Raw genomic sequence first — 8,323 nt, 5'->3', positions numbered from 1 at the left:
TGGATTCTGCATCTGTAGAGTTGAAGTCAGCTAGGTACACATTTCCTTTTCTAACTCCAGTTAGAACCACTTTAATGTCCTTCTTACTTGTGACAATACATGCTCAGAATTGAAGGAAACAGTATTCCCTCTGTCACATAGTTGACTGATGCTCAATAAGTTATGTTTGAGACCATCAACCAATGCAACTTCATCAATGATGACATTTTCTTTTGAAATCAAGCCATATCCCATAGTGAATCCTTTGCTGTCATCTCCAAAGGTTATGCTAGGGCCAGCTCTCTCCTTAAACTCTGTGAGCTGGGTGAAATCTCCTGTCATGTGTCTTGAACATCCACTGTCCAAGTACCATAGATTCCTTCTTTTTCCCTGCACACAACAAAATCAATCAAGTTGATTTTGGTACCCAAGTTTCCTTGGGTCCAGCCTTGTTAGTCTTTTTCCTAGACTTTATTCCTCCTGCATCTTTTGACTTAGGTAACTTTGGGTCAACCTTGATCTCATATGTGGTTGGTTGAAGTGTAGGGTTAGTCACAGAATCATTTAGCACATTTGATTGAATTTGATAAGGCATAGATTGTGCAAACATGTTATTCCACATAGGCATATTGTATGGCATTTGAGGCATACTAAATGCAGTAAAATAAGGATTATTAATATATGGCATGTTTGCAAAATGTGCATGGGGATTCTGATGAGACATAACAGGCATGGCATGCAGAGGAGACATAGACATGTTAGGCATGGAGGGATTTGAAGACATGGAAGCATTTTTAACAGATTTGCAATTATCAGATAGGTGATTAACACTTTTATAATGCACACAGCTTTTTCTAGGAGCATACCTATCAGGTGTGTAATTGTTATGTTTATTAATCCCTACCTTCCCATTTCTTTTAGATTTTCTTTTAGTTTCCTTCTTATCCTCAACCAACTTAAGCCTATTTTTCAGCTGATCTAAAGTCATGTGTCCTATATTCACCTTACTGACATCTTTGGATGTGCTAGCTCCTTCTTTGACAAAGTTCTTGAGAGTTGAATCATTCTTCTTATTAAGGTTTTTATTTTTAAAATTACTTTCCTGTTTTAATTGATGAGCCTTCAACGGATGCTCCTTTTCTTCCTTCAACAGATAACTTTCATCATCCGTTGATTCCACATCCGTTGATAATCCATCAATTAATTCTAACTCCTTTTTGTTTTTCTTCCAGGCATCCTCACAGAATGATTCAATTCCCTGAACCTTGGCAATTTGAACACTAACATCCCTAGATGTTTTTCAGGCCTTGATTACCTCTTGCTCACTTTCTAACTGTTTAGAAAGAATTTCTACTTTCTTAACAGCTTCTTCTAGATCACTCTCAACAGTCAAGCATTTAAGTTTAATCTTTTCAAGCTCAATTACCTGATTCTCTAACACAGCATTCCTATCACTTAAAAACACATTATTCTCCGTGATCCTAGTGTTTTCTTTAGCTAGTGATTTAAGGGAAACACGCAAATGATATAATTCATTGGACATATCATTTATGGCTTCATTGTATTCATGTTTAGAAAGCTGAGAGAGATCCGTAGTAATTACCTGGTTGCTTGATGAACTAGTTTCATTTTCATCAGAATTAGCCATCAGGGCTAGGTTGACATATTCCACATCATCATCTTCATTGACCCCATCTGCTGCCCAATCATCTTGAGTGAGAAAAGTTCTTTCCTTTTGTTTGAGCAAATCAAAATACTTCTTTTTGTAATCAACTTGCTCAAATTTCTTTTTATCAGAAGTTGGCTTCCTACACTCACTTGCAAAGTGTCCATTAATGCCACAGTTGTAACATTTGAACTTTGATTTGTCCACCATGTTTTTGTTTGGCTTAGTGAATTTTATATTTTTCCTGAACTTCATCTTTGCAAATCTCCTGGACAGAAAGGCCAGATGTTCATCAATATCATCAGAGTCATCCTGACTGGAATTTTCTTCATCCTCAGCTACTTGCTCTTTACCCTTGCTTGATTCTGATTTGCTTGTGCCAATTTTGAGACTTGGCATTGTCTTTTTCTCATTCCTGGCTTCAACCTTCTCACTGTCAGCTACAAGTGCAACTGATCCTCCTTTTCTCTTTCCCTTTTCCAACAACTCATCTTGCTCCATCTCAAGTTCATAAGTCTTCAAAATTCCATATAATCTTTCAAGTGTGAAGTCCTTTTAATCTTGAGAATTTCTTAGAGAAACAGTCATAGGCTTCCATTCCTTTGGTAGAGACCTTAGAAATTTTAAATTAGAGTCCTTGACTTGGTACACTCTCCCATACAGCTTCAATCCATTCAACAGTTTCTGAAATCTGTTGAAGGTATCATTCAATGATTCTCCTTCTTCAAAGTGAAAATATTCATACTGGTTGAATGAGAAGCTGTATTTTGTTTTCTCTAACTTGCTCAGTGCCTTCACAGATAAGCTGCACAGTATCCCAAATTTCCTTAGCAGTTTGGCTGTTGATGACATTGTCAAACATATCTTGATCCAGGCCATTAAACATAATGTTCATGGCTTTCTTGTCCTTGTGGACCTCTTCAATATCTTCAACAGTCCATTCTGCCTTTGGCTTGGGAATAGACTGTCCAACAACAACTGTTGCAGTAGCAGCTGGGGCCACCTTGTGTGGGATGTAAGGACCATTTTCAATGCAGTTGATGTAGCTTTCATCTTGAGAGAGAAGATGTAAATGCATCTTCACCTTCCAGTGATGATAGTTATCTCTTTTCAGGATTGGAATCTTTACACCAATATCCTTCTTACTCATGATGTTAGCAGAATAGATCTTTAAACTCTTTGTATGTTAAGAGCACGCTCTGATACCAATTGTTATTCCCAGTGGACTAACAATGAGATTTACAGAAGGGGGGTTGAATATAAATCTCAAAACTTTTTCAAGTTTTGAGCAGTTTCTAAGGCTAAGTGTTTCTGAGAACAAGTGTGTGTGAATTGACTGAAGCCAATGCAGACATATATATATTCAAACACAAATGTAAAGAACACAGAGAACTTAAAAACTTTTCTGGTGGATTTGTTGTTCCACCAGAGATGTGTTATTTCAGAAAATCTGTGATTCAAAGAATTAAATCACAGCTGCTTCCTAGTATAAACTAGATGATTTTCTCTCTGGATTTTTCTAAACAGCTCTGGAAAATTCATTTCTAATTACTAGCTGCTACTTGGTTTATATATCACCAAGTTTACAAGTGAAAACAAAACTGTAAAATACAATTAAAAAGATTCTTCACATGTTTCTTCTTCATTTCTCTATCAAATGCAATTTAGGCTTGGCTGTAGATCTTTGAATACTTCCTTGTTTGCATCAGAATGGAAATGCTGCATTTTCTTGATTCCTCCTAGAGGCTTCCACATTCCAGTTTGTCTCTGTCAACCCATGTGCCTCTGTCAGCTTGTGAATTATCACTATCAACTGCTAATGAACTAAGCATCCGTTGAAGCTTTCATCCGTTGATGCCTTATCCGTTGAGGCTTTATCCGTTGAAGCTTTATCCGTTGATGCATTATCAGTTGAAGTCTTTATCCGTTGAAGCACTCCTCCGTTGATGGATATTATCCGTTGAAGCATTAGAGACATCCGTTGAAGCTTTGTTTCTTATCCGTTGAAGGTCTTCAATATCAGTTGATACTTCTTCACTTATACAAAATTACAAGGCATGAAATATTTACAATTAACCCTCCTATTTGCATATCCACTAGTAGTCAACATGATTGATAATTTCCTACAACATCTAAGAATTACAACTTGAATCCAGAGAATGAAATGTGCTATAATACTAAACTTATTGCTAAGTAAAGCTACTCCTTCAACGGATAGCCAAGATGGTCTTATCCGTTGAGGCTACAAATACTAGATTTCTACTTAAGTGTTTTGTTTAACTTATCATCAAACTAATACACATATTCCTAACAAAGGGGCCTCACCCCACCAATAAGAAGGACGTTTTAGACTTAGTCCTTGGAGGACATGAAAGTCACTACGTCCTTGGTGAGCCTTCGCCGCCATAGCCCTGAGGGCAAGTATCACTCATAAGTACGTTTTTTGACTTGATCCTTGGCAATCAGCAAGGTACGTAGGCATCTTGTTAAGGCAGATTGAGTCACGAAACACAAGAGCAGTCAAATCGAGCCTCGAAGCTCACGTTCCTTGGTATTAAATACAACAATCATATACCCTAGTTTTTGATTCATAACACAAGTATTAAATTCAAGAAATATAATAGATATTCTCTTTGTATATGAATAAAAGAGTGGGTTATGAGGGAGTTTATAATAAAGTTGAGATTCTTATTATATGACCAAATCGGATATAAACTAAGACTGGTTTGAAGATTTTGAATATATATAATAAAATATTAAAATATCAAGTTAATTACAGTTACATTAATATTTTACAATAGTAAGGTGAATCATTTTTTTACATTAACCAATGTAAAGTTTTTTTAGAGGTATAAGTAAAAGAGTTATAAGATTACTGTAGTGTTATGGAAATTGTTATGGAAATTGAAAATTTCGCCGATAAATTGCTAGAAGACAACCAAATAATATTATAGAGCAAAATCAGAGCATACAACATTTTTGTCATTTTTGATCAAAATCGGCAATTTCCCGGTCAAAATTTGACGAATCAAACACACGATTTGAGGCTATGAAGAGAAGAAAAGGAAGAAGAAATATACTCAGCATCGAGTTGGTGAAGAATGACGATTTTAAATGAAGAAACCAGACGGTTGCCGAATAGAAACTGAAAAGATAAGGGAAGAAGAAGAGAGATGCGTAAAGATGATTTAGATTTTTATTATTTTAATAAATAATGCACACAAAATAATGTTATAACTTAGTACGAATGTACAAATGTAATTTTACACATCTCAAATATAATTATTTTACTTATATATTTTAAAAAGAATATAAAAATATGTTCGATATTATTTCGATTTAGCATTTCCATAAATCCTCGATTTTTAATAAACCGTAAATCAATAGTTCAATCGATTTAGTCCATATTTCAATTTTTATAACCATTGATTACTAACCTATCTATTAATATATTTATCATAAAAAATGATGTATATTGAAAAATGTATTTATATTGTCAATTGTACAATCTTATATTTAATATGTCGGCTTTCATATCCAATCATTACATTTTCTAATATGGAAAGTAAGATTACCTCATATTCATTGTATTTTGTATCACTAATTGTACCATTTAAACAACTATAGTAACTCTTTAATAAACTCCGCAATATTTCATTCTTACGAGTTGTAATTATTTTCATGAGATATGTGTGCTTTCATTTGTATTATATTTTGATCGTATATTTCGATTTCATTTCCGCATATTCAATTCATTTTGAGAAAAAATACGTTAAGTACGACATCGATCTCAATTCTATAAAGAGAGATATTTAGTTAATCGATCCATCATGAAGCAACATGAATATATCGTCGATAATTACAATCAAAATAACATCAATTCACGCACTATAGAACATGCTCGTACATTGCACGGGCTATAGAGCTAGTTAAAATGAAAGGACCAAGTACTAGTAAATAGCCCAGTTAAAGTTTTGAAGTTCATGTACAAAGCCCAGTTCATGAATCTGAACGCCAAAGGGAGCCAGGTAGGTAACAATGAATAAATGTTTCTATTGTAAAAAAATACCATTAAGGATTACTAGTTTTTATAAGAGAAAACTGTATCTGAAGTTGACATCAGGTATCTTATCTAAGGTTATAATCATTTCTATACAAATGTTTGATGTCATTTTTGTAATAATTGAATCTCCCCCATGAATTTATAAAAATATCCCCACTTGTATTGTATTGGTTTTAATGTCAGGATTGTTACCTGAGGATGACCTCAGGGCCAGCGATCTCTTTTTATAAATGATAAAAATTTTAAGGACCAAAGGTAATAATATTTGCTAAGTTACCAAATCCTGTGAACTTTGGAGTACTACAAAACCTAGTGTCTAAGGGGGTTTGGTCAGGGGAGTGAATGTAGACCTGGGAACGTTCTGTATCGTATCTCGTTTATTTTTGTGTTTTTGTGTACCAAACTTTAAACCCGAACTGGATTTGCATTCGTGTACCAATTTGATGACATTAAACCGGAACTAACATATTCGTGTTTACCTGCTTTAGTACACTAAAGTACACTAAAGTACATAGATTATATATGAAAAATATTAATTGTTAAAAAATACAATAGATAATAAATGGTGAAATGCTCACTCACGTAATCAATAAATAATAAAATATATTTTAATATTTACAATTATATATATGTTATTTAGGATATGTAAAATTCACATTTGGTATTTAATATATATATGTCTATTATATATTTTTAAAAATTTATTTATTTATTTTTTTCGTGTACTTTCATTCTGTGTCGTGTACCTACATTGGAAACTCAAACCCAACACTAATTATATTCATATTTTTTCGTGTTCGTGTGCTTTCGTGTTCATATACCAAATTTTCAAACTCAAACACTAATTATTCGTGTCATTTCATACCGTGTTTACGTGTCGTATATTAGTATTGCCGGGTCTAACTGAATGACACATAGGGTGCGTGTCACAGCGGCACGTGCATGTCAAGATTGACATATCATAACGTCAATTAGCTAGACGTGCCTATTCATCATTTAGCATACTTTTTTACTAATTTTTTTATTTTTAATAATTATTTTAATATTAGAAACGTCCAAAAAGTAGCAAATATAATTCTAAAATATTTACATATATTTGAATATCTGAAAAGTTACTAATGTAAATAAGCAATATGATGGTATTCGATAGTTACTATCTACTAACTTTAATTTTATATTCAAGTTCACTGTATATCAATATAACAATTATATTTTAAATTTTTATTATACTTAATTGATAAATGTTTGGACATGTCTTTTGACAAAAAATATTCCCATAGACATGTCTTCCAGAAGTTTCATACCCTAAAGGTAAAGGTAAGGATTTATAGTTTGATTCGAAATTTTATAAAAATTGATTTAATGAAGTCTCATATTTGGTAGACGGCAACCAAGAATGGTCGCTAGGGTTTAGGATTTAACCCTAAGAATGGATCAAAGTGCACCGATATGGTCGCTAGGGTTTAGGATTTAACCCTAAGAATGGATCAAAGTGCACCGATATAAAGGCCAACCTTGCATAGAGGGCTGACTTATATGGAGGTTCAGAGAGAACCCCCTATTTTAATCTCAGCGCTTGGATTAAAATTAGATCCAATGGCTAGTATATTTTAACAATTAAAAAAAAAAAAAAAGTAAAGACAAAGTACGGTTAAACTTGTATCTATATTTTAGCCGTAGTTACATACACACAGTCTATTATCTCTTTAAGACGGCGACCGTTATCTGCCGAGTCTCTATCACGATCTCCCTCGTCCTGTGATTTCAACACACCGAATCTTTTTGTGAATCTCTACGACGATATATATATATATATATATATATATATATATATATATATATATTATGTCTTTTACTCAAATGAGAACTTTTTAAAATGAGAACTATGAGAACCGGTGATTTTCGTAGTCAAATTTGGTGATTTTATAAAATTTAAAATTTTTGATTTGCACAAAATTATCAATGTACCAAATTCGAAATTTTAACTTTTCAGAAAATCACCAATTTTAACTACATAAATCACCGATTCTCCCGGTCCTCATTTTAAAAAGTTCTCACTGGAGCGCGACCCTATATATTATAATACAAATATTTTTTACTACTTCTAATTTAGAATTTCTTATCCTCAGTTAACGTCCATGGTCTATGTTTTATTTGATCTGGTCTCTTTAGTCCGGTCCAATTCTATGTTATACCCCAATTTTTTTTAACTTTTCAGAGCCGTGAATCATCCCCAATCTCAATTCACATCACAGTTCCACACAATATATATCAATTTTTTTCATTGCTGGAATCAAATACTTTATAATCTAACGATATGTTTAAGTTTTGGTATGTTTCCAATTTATAATAAATTTTGCGATAAGTTATGTTAAAAAATGAATATATATTAATCGAGCGGTTATCCGATCCGAAATTCATGATCCAAACGGATCCGGATATGGATCGGCCTATAAAAAATTCGGAACCGATCCGTATTCAAAAAATAAATAGATACGAATATGAATTAAGTCGATTCGATCAAAATCTGATCCATTAACACGCCTATCGTGACCGTATCACGTAATAGGAAAAACTACATAAATCGCACCACAAAAATGTGGTTTTTGGAATTG

This window comes from Apium graveolens, chromosome 5, assembly GCF_009905375.1.
Source record: "Apium graveolens cultivar Ventura chromosome 5, ASM990537v1, whole genome shotgun sequence".
Lineage (NCBI taxonomy): Eukaryota > Viridiplantae > Streptophyta > Magnoliopsida > Apiales > Apiaceae > Apium > Apium graveolens.
This window is presented reverse-complemented; position numbering follows the sequence as displayed.